Source organism: Anabrus simplex, chromosome 11 (assembly GCF_040414725.1).
Source record: "Anabrus simplex isolate iqAnaSimp1 chromosome 11, ASM4041472v1, whole genome shotgun sequence".
Lineage (NCBI taxonomy): Eukaryota > Metazoa > Arthropoda > Insecta > Orthoptera > Tettigoniidae > Anabrus > Anabrus simplex.
Window position 1 is genome coordinate 129496702 of NC_090275.1, and position 16459 is coordinate 129513160.

At 43.9% G+C, this 16459-nt stretch overlaps 1 protein-coding gene across 1 annotated transcript in view; it reads left to right on the forward strand.

Moving 5' to 3' along the window:
- The window catches only part of LOC136883561 (putative uncharacterized protein DDB_G0271606), a 152430-nt gene that overhangs the window by 74267 nt on the left and 61704 nt on the right, over positions 1-16459 (forward strand). The window lies entirely within an intron of this gene.

Consider the following 16459-nt stretch of genomic DNA (forward strand, 5'->3'; position numbering starts at 1 on the left):
GTATCAGCGCAGTCATTCAGAGCGAACCGCGGAATGCATGTGTTGGCTGAAATTGTACACGTATCTTCCGGCTGTAGTAGTAACCTTGAACGAAGACACTGCGTGGTGATAAGCTACTTGTAACTCACCGTGTAAGCTCCTAACATGATTGTACGGAGAGGTTAAAACACACAGTGCCCCCTTACTTAATGCTAGCTTTTTTGCACAGCCCGCCTCTTAGATCATACACCATAGTTTTACGACCGGTTACCCTTCCTGACTAGGATATTAAATCGCAGTATACGCGATAAATTTGTTGAAGCGGGTTTTATAACTAGATGTCCTGGTACCGGCACATAGCCTACTCCTACCGAAGAAGCCTGCACAGGGCTTATTGCCTCCATCCGACAGATGAATCACCATCAACACTCTTGTACTCAAAATCATTTTCGAAGGAGTCTGCATCAGGTTTAACGCCCCCTATCAACAACCCTTACTTAATGCTGGCTTTTTTTTTGCACACCCCGCCTCTTAGATCATACACCATAGTTTTACGACCGGTTGCCCTTCCTGACTAGGATTTTAAATCGTAGTATGCGCGATAAATTTGTTGTAGCGGGTTTTATAACTAGATATCCCGGTACCGGCACATAGCCTACTCCTACCGAAGAAGCCTGCACAAGGCTTATTACCTCCATCCGACAGATGAATCACCATCAACGTCTTGTACTCAAAATCATTTTCGAAGGAGTCTGCACAAGGTTTAACGCCCCCTATCAACAGCCCTTACTTAATACTGGCTTTTTTTGCACACCGCGCCTCTTAGATCATACACCATAGTTTTACGACCGGTTACCCTTCCTGACTGGGATTTTTAATCGCAGTATGCGCGATAAATTTGGTGTAGCGGGTTTTATAACTAGATGTCCTGGTACCGGCACATAGCCTACTCCTACCGAAGAAGCCTGCACAAGGCTTATTACCTCCATCCGACAGATGAATCACCATCAACACTCTTGTACTTAAATTATTTTCGAAGGAGTCTGCATAAGCTTTAACGCCCCCTATCAACAACCCTTACTTAATGCTGGCTTTTTTTTGCACACCCCGCCTCTTAGATCATACACCATAGTTTTACGACCGGTTGCCCTTCCTGACTAGGATTTTCAATCGTAGTATACGCGATAAATTTGTTGTAGCGGGTTTTATAACTAGATATCCCGGTACCGGCACATAGCCTACTCCTACCGAAGAAGCCTGCAAAAGGCTTATTACCTCCATCCGACAGATGAATCACAATCAACGTCTTGTACTCAAAATCACTTTTCGAAGGAGCCTGCACAAGGTTTAACGCCCCCCCTATCTACAGCCCTTACTTATTGCTGGCTTTTTTGCACACCCCGCCTCTTATATCATACACCATAGTTTTACGACCGGTTACCCTTCCTGACTACGATTTTAAATCGGTAACTAGATGTCCCGGTACCGGTACATAGCCTACTGCTACCGAAGAAGCCTGCACACAGCTTAACACCTCCATCCAACAAATGAATCACTCAAACACTCTTCAATCATTCTCACTACTTCGGATGATAGCGGGTTCGAACTCCTACTGTTAAAAGCTGTAAAAATAGCAAATGCTAGGCGAGGGACCTGCGCGATCGTCATAACATGATCTAGCCGGATGCCCTTCCTGACGGCATAAGTTGCCAGGATTTGAATCACGGTATCCATCATTGTGTCTGACTTGCAACCTCACGCGTATTATTTTTTTTTTGCTGAGATATCATGCTACTTCCGTTCGCTAGCTAGAGCGGAAACTCGCAGTACTGCGTCTATTTCATCTTACAACTTGGAGGAGACAACATGTGTACATATAATTTATGAACTTTCACCCCCCTTAAAAAACATGTAAGTATGTAGTATCTCGCAACATTCTTATCCGTGTGTGTATCAGTGTTCTAGTCGTGTTGCAATTACTAAGCGAGTGACCCGAGCGAGTTGGCTACGCAGTGTGCTTTCTTGATTTTCGTATGAGTGTATTCACAATTACTAAGCGTCTTAGCAGTGCGATGAACGAGTTAGCTACGCGGTATAGATTTTTCTTTATTTTCGTACTAAGCAAATCATTTGAAGTGTTAGCTATGCGATATGTGCACAGTGTGTTTTTGATTTTCATACTAGGCGAGATAGCTATGCGATATGTGCACAGTGTGTGTGTTTTACACTAGGTAAATCATTGAAGTTGTACTGAACACATCAAACAATGTTCTTACAGTGTTCGATTCTAGGCTTGCTATGTTTCAATCTAATTTTCTTAGAATAAAGTATCCCCTAACATGTTGTATCGGATCACATGTTAAGGTTAACGACATCGAGTGCAGTGTTCGATTCTAGTCTTGTTAGTTTCAATCTGATCTTCTTAGAACAAAGGTATCCCCTAACATGTTGTACAGTGTTCGGTTCTTAGGACAAAGGTATCCCCTAACATGTTGTATCGGATCACATGTTAAGGTTAACGACATCGAGTGCAGTGTTCGATTCTACTCTTGTTAGTTTCAATCAAATTTTCTTAGAACAAAGGTATCCCCTAACATGTTGTACAGTGTTCGGTTCTACTTGTTTAGTGATCTGAACACATCAATCAATGTTCTGATTACATGTTGTATCGAGTGCAGTGTTCAATTCTAGTCTTGTTATGTTTCAAGCTGATCTTCTTAGAACAAAGGTATCCCCTAACATGTTGTACAGTGTTCGGTTCTACTTGTTTAGTGATCTGAACACATCAATCATTGTTCTGATCACATGTAACGACATCGAGTGCAGTGTTCAATTCTAGTCTTGTTATGTTTCAATCTGATCTTCTTAGAACAAAGGTATCCCCTAACATGTTGTACAGCGTTCGATTCTACTTATGTAGTGTTCTGAACACACCAGACAATGTTTTAATCACATGTTGAAGTTAACGACATCGAGTACAGTGTTCGATTCTACTTATTTTGTGTTCTGAACACATCAATCAATGTTCTGATCACATGTTGTATCGAGTACTGGCTGTCTCATAAGGAGCTATGTATAGCCGCCATCTTGCATCCGCCATCTTGCGCAAGCATCCTTAGGGCGTCTCTAGCCATCTTGTGCAAGGATCCTTAAGCCGCCTCATAAGAGCAACCACCATCTCGCGCAAGCATCCCTAGGGTGTCTCATAAGGAGCCTTGTATAACCGCCATCTTGCATAAGCACCTTTAAGGAGTCATCTATAGCCACCATCTTGTGCAATTAGCGTCGAGAGATGGCTGCTGTAGAATTTTTCTTTTTAAATTTTCCACCACCATTTTTCAACTAAAGAGTGTAGCACTGAGGTTTGCGATGTAAGATGGCGGATGACAGCTGACAAAAAGCGCGTGAGTTTGTTTACTAAACATGAGCACGTGGAATTTGCCGCCACCACATAGATGGCAGCACGGTGCTCTCTTGATTAAAGATGGCGTATGACAGCTAACAGAACTTTTCAAATTACCCGCTACTACAGAGAGCAGGGCGGATGGTAGCTGTCAAAAAAGCACGTGAGTTTGTTTCCAAACAAGAGAGCGTGGAATTTGCCGCCACCACATTTCAACTAAAGAGGGCAGCACGGTGCTCTCTTGATTAAAGATGGCGGATGATAGCTAACAGAACTTTTCAAATTGCCCGCTACTACGTGCTTAAGGTAGTAGCCATAAAGGGGGCAGCACGGTGTTCTGTAGATTAAAGATGGCGGATGACAGCTGACGAAATTGCCCGCAGCACGGTGCTCTGTTGATTAAAGATGGCGGATGACAGCTGTCAAAAAAGCACGTGGCTTTGTTTACTAAACAAGAGCACGTGGAATTTGCCGCCACCACAGTTCAAAGGTATCTAGCTAAAGAGGGCAGCACGATGCTCTCTTGATTAAAGATGGCGGATGATAGCTAACAGAACTTTTCAAATTGCCCGCTACTACAGAGAGCAGCACGGTGTTCTGTAGATTAAAGATGGCGGATGACAGCTGACGAAATTACCCGCAGCACAGTGCTCTATTGATTAAAAATGGGGGACGACAGCTGTCAAGAAAGCACGTGGCTTTGTTTACTAAACAAGAGCACGTGGAATTTGCCGCCACCACATTTCAAAGGTATCTAGCTAAAGATGGCAGCACGGTGCTCTCTTGCGGATGACAGCTGTCAAAAAGCACGTAGAATTTGCCACCGGCATAAAGAGGGCAGCACGGTGCTCTCTGGCGGTTGACAGCTGTCAGAAAAGCACATGGGTTTGTAAAGCGTGTAGAATTTACCACCACCACATAGAGGGCAGCACGGTGCTCTCTAGATTAAAGATGGCGGATGATAGCTGCACGTAGCTTTGTTTCCAAACAAGAGCACGTGGAATTTGCCGCCACTACATAGAGTGCAGCACTGAGGTTTGCGATGCAAGATGGCGGATGACAGCTGTGACGTACCACATTTCAAAGGTAAGTAGCTAAAGAGGGCAGCACGATGCTCTCTGGATTATAGATGGCGGATGACAGCTGCACTTGGATTTGTTTATCTCACGCTAGCGAGGTTAAGTTGGTAGCACTAAGGTTTAGGCCCGCCAAGATGGCAGCACTGCCGATGACAGGTGACGAATTTTACATCTACTACGATAAAGAGGGCAGCACAGTGCTCTGTGGTTTAAAGATGGCGGATGACAGCTGTCAAAAAAGCACGTGGCTGTCAAAAAGCACGTGGCTTTGTTTACCTCGCGGTAGTTAGGTTAAGTTGGTACTACTGAGGTTTAGGCCCGTCAAGATGGCAGTACTGAGGTTAGCGATGCGTTGTTGTCTGTCAAAAAGCACGTGGCTGTCAAAAAACACGTGGCTTTGTTTACCTCACGCTAGTTAGGTTAAGTTGGTACCACTGAGGTTTAGGCCCGTCAAGATGGCAGCAGTGAGGTTAGCGATGCGTTGTTGTCGATGACAGCTGTCAAAAAGCACGTGGCTTTGTTTACAAATCTGTCAAAAAGCACGTGGCTGTCAAAAACACGTGGCTTTGTTTATCTCGCGCTAGTTAGGTTAAGTTGGCACTACTGAGGTTTAGGCCCGTCAAGATGGCAGTACTGAGGTTAGCGATGCGTTGTTGTCTGTCAAAAAGCACGTGGCTGTCAAAAAAACACGTGGCTTTTTTTACCTCACGCTAGTTAGGTTAAGTTGGCACTACTGAGGTTTAGGCCCGTCAAGATGGCAGCAGCGAGGTTAGCGATGCGTTGTTGTCGATGACAGCTGTCAAAAAGCACGTGGCTTTGTTTACAAATTTAAATCTCCCGCCAAAATTCAAATTTCCCGCCAAAATTCAAATTTCCCTTGGAGGTGGAGGGACCCCTGGGAGCCCGGAGGAGGAGGTGGCGCCCGAACTGTCCAATTATACTACTTTCACATATTACTTTCAAAACAAGGAACACTATATCTTAATTTGAACGAAACACAGATCGCACATAATCACAGTCATCGGTGAGTAAACAGAATGCTCAGTCCTGAAACATCACAACAACGAACACATGGTTTTAAATCATTTGTTTAAACGATAAATTCCGAATTGTGTCACATCAGATCTCATTTAGAATCACATGTTCGGAGACCAGCAGAAGTCGTCCTGCCCCACGCTACATTCATGCACCTGCATTTGACAGAAGGTTATGGGATTATCAACACACAAAGGACAAGTTGTTCTAATAAAAGTGATAAATCTAAACCGGCATTGCCTGATTTCATGTGTTCTCGAGCAGAAATTTGTACACATTTGGTGCACTTTTGACTTTTAGTCTGGTTTTGCTAACCATGTAGTTATGTAGAATTAATGACAAATGTTTGAGAAAACGTTGATTTTAACTTTTAAAAGTTGCAAAAACTTAAAGCTGCGTATTGTTGAAAAAGTGGGGAGAGGCAGTGTTTCCTTCTCGCACACTCGTCTGCCTGCTTCTTCCAGCTTACAAACCTCGCAATGTTCCTACCTCGCCCCGTGTGTCATGACAGCTGTACGCGCAATGTAATGTGGAGTCTTTTGGACGCTGTGAGTTCACCTCGTAACTCTGTACTCGGCAGGCAGGTTGGCCACTTCATCTCCAGGTAAATGCTGGGATGGTACGTTTCTAAAGGCCATACAGCTGTACATGGGCGTGGCGACCTGAACATATCCTCGGACACTCCCGGCGCCAAAAGAAACCTAACTAGCAGAATGTAGAACTGACTATTTTTCTTGAGATAATCTTGAAGTACCCTGCATGAAATTAGGCACGTTGACAAATGGAAGAACCTGATGTGCCTTTCTCACGTAGGCTGTAATATTTCTGGTATCTGCCAATTTCTTTCAAAGTAGATCTTCGAACAGTTTGGACTGGCAGCTCCATTACTTTTAACGGGTGATTCTGAGACGGAACTTGGTGGGCTACTCAATGTCATGGAGTTCCGCCACGCCTCATTCTTGTGCGTACACAAAACCTAAAAGTGGTTAGAAATGCTAATTTTTATTTAATTTTGTCGTTCGTAGGACACGATCGCCATAGCTCAGCTCACGTGGCGGCGTTGACTTCGGCCGGTCATATAGGTATTTTAACTTCCTCTGCTTCGGAGTCTTAGTGTTCGTACTTGTGTGAATACACTACAACTAGCGCATCCGACCGTAAAACTTGGCCACGTACTCGTGCGCTCACCAAGAAAGGAAGATGTACATTCCTAAATTCGTAGTGATAAGCTGACGACATTTAGTCATAAATAAACACTACATTTTAAAAATTGACAATATAGTAATTTGTATAAATCAATCAATCAATCAATCAATCAATCAATCAATCAATCAATCAATCTGGCATCATTGATCTGCGTTTAGGGCTGTCTTCCACGTGGCATATTTCCTATCAGTTGATTACCTAGTGGGGGCGGTAGAATAACACCCACGGTATCCCCCGCCTATCGTAAGAGGCCGCAGGTGCATGGGTTGGTTGCCACGGGGTCCTTACCTGAGTCCTGGCATTGCTTCCACTTACTTGTGCCAGGCTTCTCACTTTCATCTATCCTACCTCCTTTGGTGAACTCTTGTTCTTTTCCGACCCCGACGGTATCAGAGCACTCGAGGCCTAAGGAGTCTTTCATTTTCTCGCCCTTCGTGGCCCTTGTCTTTCTTTGGCCGATACCTTCATTTCTCTCTGATCGGTGTGTTATAGAGGATGGTTGTGCTTCCTCTGAAAACAATAATCACCACCACTCTTTTCTTAAACGATTTCAAAGAATTTGGAAATGTATCGAACATTTCCGTTAATAATAATAATAATAATAATAATAATAATAATAATAATAATAATAATAATAATAATAATAATAATAATAATAATAATAATAATATTTCGTATGGAGCGAGGTGAAGCATGGACGATAACTAGCTCAGAAAGAAAGAGAATAGAAGCTTTCGAAATGTGGCGTTAGAGAAGAATGCTGAAGGTGAGGTGGATAGATCGGATCACGAATGAAGAGATATTGAATCGAATTGACGAGAGAGAATATCGATTTGGCTAAATTTGACGAGAAGAAGAGATAGAATGATAGGACACATCTTAAGACACCCAGTTGGTTTTTGAAGGAAGTGTAGGTGGTAAGAACGGTTTTGACGAGGTGTTCACAGGCACGATGGTCGGAGTTGAAACCAGCTGAGTCTAACCATCGACGTCTACTTCTCTTACCCTCCATTATTGTGCTCCATTCGCGTCACATGACCCATCACAGAAGCCGGTTCATCAGTCGAGTTTGTTCCTAATTTAACCTTTATCTCCTCATTCCGAGAACCCTGATTACATGGGACTGACTGCTTTGATAGAAACTTCCAGCGAGATTCAGGAGCTGTTGCTATTGATCTAGCTTGGGAGACCACAGTTATTTCACCTTCACCTTATCTTAGCAACCAAAGTTCACTCAGTATTTCTTACATCTACCGTTGGCCTTGATTACGTGTCCAATGAATTGGGGCGATTTTTTATTCCTTGAATGGCCTGATGGTCCTTTCAAGAGTATTTCCTGATGCCAAAACGTTTTGAGTCCTCTTATCTCTATCCTCAGTAAGTTTATAACATCGGGAGTGTTCAAACTTGAGTCCAACACATTCAATTAATTTTTTAGACCCTCCTTGTTATTGCGGTGGACGGTAGTGTGGTGTATGAGTCCAGTCCCGGCAATGGAAGCCAGGTTCCTCTGAGGCATGCAGAGACATAGTGGATATTTCTGGTCTTTCGGAAACACCAGGACACGGGACGAGTTTGCCACGCGTACGTCAAACAATGCGCTACGCTTTGCAAAAGCAACCTTGGTGTCATTTTTAATTCTTCCTACACTTTCTTACATGTTGTTTGGATTTCATAAGCGTTATGTCGCATTGTCATAATTCCGTTGTTCATTTCTCTGCTAATATTACCGTTAGATAAGAATTTACATCTGTTTCTTTTTTCGAAAAAATGTAGAAGAATGAAAATATCATGCCTGTAAGACTATGAACATTTTTCATGGACACAAGAAGTTATTGTTAACATGTGAGCAGGACAGAGTAGACGGCTGTTGATAGTTCCCCTACGTTTTAAAAGACAGTTTCTTATCGCTACAGGAAAAAGTGTCGTTTCAGTGTTGTGAAGTGTTAGGAAACGGAGGGAACAGTTGCGACCTCCGCGGAACTGAAGTTGGTGAGCAGCGCTAGTTGTCTGCGTAGGCTTACACCGACACTTCTTAAATTTAATAAATATAACAATATTGTGGAGCCTCCGTGGCTCAGGCGGCAGCGCGCCGGCCTCTCGCCGCTGGATACCGTGGTTCAAATCCCGGTCACTCCATATGAGATTTGTGCTGTACAAAGCGGAAGCGGAAGCGGGACAGGTTTTACTCCGGGTACTCCGGTTTTCCCTGTCATCTTTCATTCCAGCAACACTCTCCATTAACATTTCATTTCATCTGCCAATCATTTATAATTTCCCCAGAGGAGTGCGACCCTCGCCGCTAGATCATTCATTCCATTCCTGACCCGGTCGAATGACTGGAAACAGGTTGTGGATTTTGATAAACAACTCGATCACTCGACCGCCGACGAGAAGCGCACTTTGTGGGCCTGAGCACGAGTTGCGAGCAACACTTTCCAGATTTCACCCTGCTTTAACTCCCAGAGATAGAAAGTATCAGTTAAATGTACCTCCTGCCTCTTGGAGAGACCAGAGTAAAATGTAGCTTCTAAATTCACAGCACGACTCATACGGCTGCAATAGAACTTTCTGGCCGAGTTAAGAAAGCAACGGCAAAATACCTCACTCTTCGTTGTGCCTTATTCACCACATAATGCCGCCGGTATTAATTTCTGTGATGCTACTTGAGGATTCAACCAGAAGACATGACGCAGGTTCCTGGTGAAAATGGCATAGGGAGCGTCTGGTGTGGAAATGGGGACTCCGACATTAGAGCACCCACCAACACCGAGCCCCACATTTAGAGAAGGCCGTATCAAAAGAAAAGGAAAGAAACGCAAACCGTCATTTATAACAAATTAGAGTTAAAAAGTGCCGCCTCCTAACTTCTTCATGGATATATTATGTAAGAAATCGTGCCCTTTTAGTTTTCTTAAAACAATCCCTCAACATTAAATGCCGCCGTGGAGGTCGGCATGCGGTTCCTCGTCGAAATTCACGACAAAAGTTTATCTTGCAAAATCTAGTCCCACCAATAGGTTTAATAGAAGAGCGAGTTAAGAAACGAAGCTCTGGCAACGTTGTAATGGCGTGCAGCGTGGCCAAGCACAGGTCGCGCTCTGCCGGAGCTGTCTCATTAGCTCAGTGAGACGAGGTAATGCCATAAATACCGGTTGGGCGAACGCGCCGATGTTCGAGTCGCGTTTGCGCCATTTTTTTCAGTTAATGTATCAAATTGTATCCAATGTACATCTCCACTGTGCAATACACTATGTTTTGTCTTAGCGTTACACTTACCTTTATTTAAACATTCAAACATAACATGAACTTCTTAAGACGTAAACAACCACTTTGTTTCGTCCATGGCACAAATAAAACCAATACGTAGGACATAATAGTGGATACAGTAACATCGTCTCTATCCAATGCAGTACAAGGAATCACAATACAGCACAGTAGGTAGGCTACACTAGATTGCCCATTATGCTACGCACAATAATTCCATAGTGTACGTGTGACGTCCAGTCATATCTTCACAGAGCCGGTACGTTCACTTACGAGCAACGTTCACTTCACAGCAGATGTTCAAAGCGACCATCTTGCATTTACAAACACTTCGCCTCTCGCTGGAGCGTACTATGCCGGACCCTACCCAACACACCTGCATCCACCATTGCCGATGCAGCATGCACGCGAGCTATTAGGTCTTGTACATCCATGGATGGAGTACTGTAAACATGTTAACATGTTCCTTTAAGTGTCCCCACAAATAAAAATCTAGTGGATTAAGGTACGGGGAACGTGGAGGCCAGGACATTGACCTCCACGACCAATCCATTTCCCCGGAAACGCTTCATTTTTAACCAGTTACGCACAGTCATTCCAAAATGTGGCGGTCCACCATCATGCTGAAACCATAGCTGTCGCCGAACACCAAGTGGAACGTTTTCTAAAGCGTCAGGCAAAGTATTGCCCAGAAACGTACAATAGCGGAGCGCATTCAACTTGTCCGGCAATAGGTAAGGGCCTAAAAGCACTATTCCCACGATTCCAGCCCACAGGTTTATGCCAAAGCGTGTCTGAAAGCCACGTTCACGGGTGACATGTGGGTTGTGGTCAGACCAATAATGGCTGTTGTGATGGTTGAAAATACCTTCCCGAGTGAAGGTACATTCGTCACTCCATGTCACATTCTTTACAGAATGTTCGTTATCTTCAGCTTGTTGCAAAAGCCATTCACAGAACTGTACTCGTTTAATGCGGTCTTCTGGCCGCTGGTGTTGAGTTAACGTGTAATGATATGGATGCAGTTTTTCGTCGTGCAACACGTCAATAACCAGTGTTCGAGATACCTAGAACTGCCTTGCAATATCATGGGTACTTCACCGAGGTGATTGGTGAACGGCTTCAAGAATGTCGTCCTCTGTTTGTGGAGTACGTCTAGTCCTTGGACGACCTCTGTCCACTACTTGTGGACGAAGATTACCAGTTTCTCGCAGGCGTTGCTCAAGGCGATGAAAAACATTCTTATCGTATTTTTTATTTTTTATTATAGCATTAATCAGAGAGATCTTGGTTCGAAATCCATGTGTTGCATGTATTAGAGATTTTCTTTAAATTCTAGCACTGAACAGGGAGGTCAGAGTTCGAATCCATGATTTTTATTCTGTTACGGCGACTAATGTGTTTACGTCATAAAGTTGATGTTATATTCGCGAAATAAGGAGAGAAGTTCCATGCAATCATCATCTGCTTGCGTGTCAATTTCTATTGTTTTTATCAACAAGATACCGCGCCCTCCTCCTGACATATATTTATAATGAAGGTAAGTTTTCTCTTCAGAACACGATGGGAATGTATGCTGACTATTCAAATCTTTACAGAAAAGTAACAACAGACTATATATGTTCTAAGCACACCAAAAATTGTTGCTCTTGGTAGAGGGCATAGCACAATGCATTTTTCCGGTCCTTTGTAACAGGATTGAACCTGTACAGATTAACAACATGTTTTGTCTTGTCCAGGAGGGGAGGTCACGCGTCGGACGGAGACACATAGCCTTAGCGACGGTGTAGTTAGCCTTCCTCCAAAAAATAGTAGAGGGAGGGCCATCTAGCGCAATAGAGAAAGGAGAGCATCTGTCCGTAAAAATGTGTCAGGTAAGGAGAAAAGAGGGTTAGCCATCTAACTGCAAAACTGTGAGGAGGAGGTGGAGGAGGGATTGAGCTGACCTCCGTAACGTCACGTTGTCGGATACAGAGCGTTCCATGGTTTTCCACTTTCACATCAGACGAATAAGATGACGTTCGGAAGGGGCATCTCGCAAGAGGGCGTCGGAAAGGGCATCTCGTTATAAAACTATGCTCTGTAAGGTTAGACCCCTCCAAGATGGCGTCGGGAAGGCGGAACTGGCAAGTTAGTAACGGAAAAGGGGCATATGGCCACCCTGTGAGGTTAGGTCTCTCCAAGATGGTATTGGGGAAGAGGAATCCGGCAAGATGATGTCTAGAAGGGCAACTAGCCTTAAAACTAGAGTCCTCTGAGGCTAGGCCCCTCTAAGATGGTGTCGGGAAGGGGCATGTTGAGAAGGGTAGCTAGCCTTAAACTAGAGTCCTCTGAGGTTAGGCCCTTCTAAGATGGTGTCGGAAATTTTATATCAAAAAGGGCAGCTAGCCTTAAAACTAGGGTCTTCTGAGGTTAGATCGCTCCAAGATGGTGTCGAGGAGGAGATCTGGCAGGAAGGCGTTGGGAAGGGCATATTGCCGTAAAAGTAGATTAGCCCCCAGTCGACGTGGATGGGAGCTGTGAGGTTAGGGTCGTTCGAAATTCTTCGCGCAACATGAGCACGTGGTTAGGACCTGTCAAGATGACAGCAGTGAGGTTAGGGTCTGTCAAGATGACCGCTGTCACGACCACGTGCTCGTGCTCTAACTAAGTCAGGCCCCTCCAAGATGGTGTCGAGAAGGGCAACTAGCCTTAAAACTAGAGTCCTCTGAGGTTAGGCCCCTCTAAGAAGGTGTCGGTAAGGGGCATGTCGAGAAGGGCAGCTAGTTTTAAAACTGCTGCTTTGCAAATCCATAAGGAAAATCATACATTTTTAGTTTTGACAAATCTAGTACGACCATTCCCAAATAAATTGGATTCGCATAAACTAGGTCTCGGTTTTCTTCTTTTCAACAGTAATAAGGTGACGATCAGTGACATGATAGGATTTAAAATTCGGTTTTGAGATGTACTTTTAAATCGACTCGTAGCATCGAATTAGAGAGTTAACTATTATTTTTATAACGATAAGAGGAATTTCTAAATGAGCTGCGAATGAGGAGTATGACGTGAGGTCCCTGGTCATCCTCATCACGACGCGCAGGTCGCCTACGGGAGTCAAATCAAAAAGACCTGCATCAGCCCTCTCCGGAGGCTATATGCTATTGTTATGTAGAAAATTGCTTTACGCACACCGAGGAGTAGGAAGGAAGCGGCAGACTTAAATTACGGTACAGTCTCAACATATTTGTTTGGTGTGAAAATACGAGACCATGTAAAACTATCTTTACGGCTGCTAACATGGCGAGCTTCCAAGGGTGTAGCTCTATGGCTAAATCGTTCGTTTTCCTAGTTTTTAATATCTCAACCCTACACCACGACACATCATTATAAAAATATATATCATAAATATTTTAGTATAATTCTCAGTAATGAATGGAACTTTATGGTAAGAGTAAAAGTGCTGCGTGCGTATGCTGTGTCATACATCCGGTCATGCTAGCGACGTGCAGGCAGAATCTTGCACTATCTCGTTCATTTCTTGCTATGGCTTCACGCAGAACACACATCCACATTCAAAAAGTCTTAAAATATGTTTTAATCTTTTCCCCTTTCTCACATGTAAGTATCTCAGGCATTCAAAACTAAACACTAAAAATTGTAATTGCTATATCTGTGAATGAAGCGTGCAGAGAATTAAAACTCGTGTGTTTGCGGGTACTGATGAAATATACGTGTGTGAGGGCTAGCTCACAGCATTTGCTTGTCCCACAAATATTTTTTTCTATGTAACAATCAATTCCGTATTTTGCGTGTGTGCGTTCGGTTTTACGATAGAGAGTGCTGTGGGCGTATAACACCAAAGAAGTGTACTAGCGAAAATGAGAAGTAGTGCGTTTGTTATCATGTATAGTCTGTTGTTATCTTACACATCAGAGAGTTTCAGTGTTCGATTCCAATCATGTAGTTTTTCTGTGACGGTAACTGCGTGTTTCTGTCATGAATAATGTGTAGGCAGTACACGAAATAAGGTGTGAGATTTTTTCTACCATTAATCGGAGAGATCAGGGTTCGATTCCATGTGTTGCATGTATTAGAGATGTTTAATTCTGATGATCAACAGAGAGAACAGTGTTCGAACCCATGATTTTTTATTCTGCTACGGTGACTAAGTCAGAGAGATCAGAGTTCGAATCTATATCAGTAATACAGATTTTTTCTGTTGCATATGTTAGAGATTTTCTTTTTTAATCTGATATTCAACAGAGAGATCAGTGTTCGAATCCATCACAGTTACAGAGAGATGTTTTCTTTATATTGATTATGTGTTAGTGTCATAAAGTTAATGTACAGTAGAGTCTCGCTCAACCGACCTTCGCTTATCCGACACTCCGTGTAGTCTTAATTTGAACTTTAGGTGGATGCAATTCTGGGACACGGGGTGTGGAGGGTGCGACTGTGGGACAAGCACTGGCAGTCATGCGGTAGGATTGTTCAATGTAGTAAGTAGTATAATTGGATGGATCTGCGGCCACCACCACCACAGGCTCTCAGAGGCCTCGTCCACCACCACCACAGCCACAGAATTTGTAAACAAAGCCACGGGCTTTTTGACAGCTATCATCGAAAACAACGCATCGCTAACCTCAGTACTGCCATCTTGACGGGCCTAAACCTCAGTAGTACCAACTTAACCTAACTAGCGCGAGATTTGAATTGGTAAACAAACCCACCTGTTTTTTGACAGCCACGTGCTATTTGACAGCTGTCATCCGCCATCCTTAAAGTACAGAGCACCGTGCTGCCCTCTTTATCGCAGTAGCTGCAAATTCGTCACCTGTCATCGGCAGTGCTGCCATCCTGGCGGGCCTAAACCTTAGTGCTACCAACTTAACCTGACTAGCGCGAGATTCGAATCGGTAAACAAAGCCACGTGCAGCTGTTATCCGCCATCTTTAATCCAGAGAGCACCGTGCTGCCCTCTTTATCGTAGTAGATGTAAATTCGTCACCTGTCATCCACAGTGCTGCTATCTTAACGGGCCTAAACCTTAGTGCTACCAACTTAACCTCACTAGCGCGAGGTTTGAATCGGTAAACAAATCCACGTGCTTTTTTGACAGCTGTCATCCGCCATCTTTAATCTATAGAACACAGTGCTGCCCTCTTTAGCTACTTACCTTTGAAATGTGGTGGCGGATAATTAAAAAAAATGCTTTTTGACAGCAGCCATCTTTAATCCAGAGAGCACCGTGCTGCCCTCTTCAGCTAGATGCCTGTGGTGGCAGGAAATTCCACGTGACAGCAGCCATCTTTAATCAAGAGAGCACCGTGCTGCCCTCTTTGTGTCATCCGCCATTTTTAATCTATAGAACACAGTGCTGCCCTCTTTAGCTACTTACCTTTGAAATGTGGTGGCGGATAATTTGAAAAAATGCTTTTTGACAGCTGCGATCTTTAATCCAGAGAGCACCGTGCTGCCCTCTTCAGCTAGATACCTGTGGCGGTGGGAAATTCCACGTGCTTTACAAACTCTCGTGCTTTTTTGTGACAGCTGTCATCCGCCATCTTGCGTCACAAACCTCAGTGCTGCACTCATTAGCTAGATACCTCTGAAATGTGGTGGTGGCAATTTGAAAAATTATATGTACTCTTGTTTGGAAACAAAGCCACGTGCTTTTCTGACAGCTGTCATCCACCATCTTTAATCAATAGAGCACTGTGCTGCTATCACGCGGGCAATTTCGTCAGCTGTCATCTGCAATCTTTAATCCACAGAGCACGGTGCTGCCCTCTTTATGACATGTAGTAGCGGGCAATTTGAAAAGTTCTGTTAGCTGTCATCCGCCATCTTTAATCAAGAGAGCACCGTGCTGACATCTTTAGCTAGATACCTTTGAAATGTGGTGGCGGCAAATTGAAAAACTCCACGTGCTCTTGTTTAGTAAACAAACTCACGCGCTTTTTGTCAGCTGTCATCCGCCATCTTACATCGCAAACCTCAGTGCTACACTCTTTGGGTACATACCTTTGAAATATGGTGGCGGATAATTTAAAAAGAAAAATTCTACAGCAGCCATCTCTCGACGCTAATTGCACAAGATGGTGGCTATACATGACTCCTTAAAGGTGCTTATGCAAGATGGCCACTATTCATAGGTTCTTATGAGACGCTCTTGGGATGCTTGCGCAAGATAGTGGTTATACAAGGCTCCTTATGAGACGCCCTAGAGATGCTTGCGCAAGATGGTGGTTGCCCTTATGAGGCGGCTTAAGGGTCCTTGCACAAGATGGCTAGAGACGCCCTAAGGATGCTTGCGCAAGATGGCGGACGCAAGATGGCGGCTATACACGACTCCTTATGAGACGCCTTAAGGGTGCTTGCGCAAGATGGCTGCTGCTCTCATGAAGAAAGCTAGCTTAGAGGCTAACGTGTCATGCTAGTTCGATTCATTAAATTTGGGGCTTAAATGCAAAATGTTAAATATCTCGAAAAAGGTGCATCGTGGAGC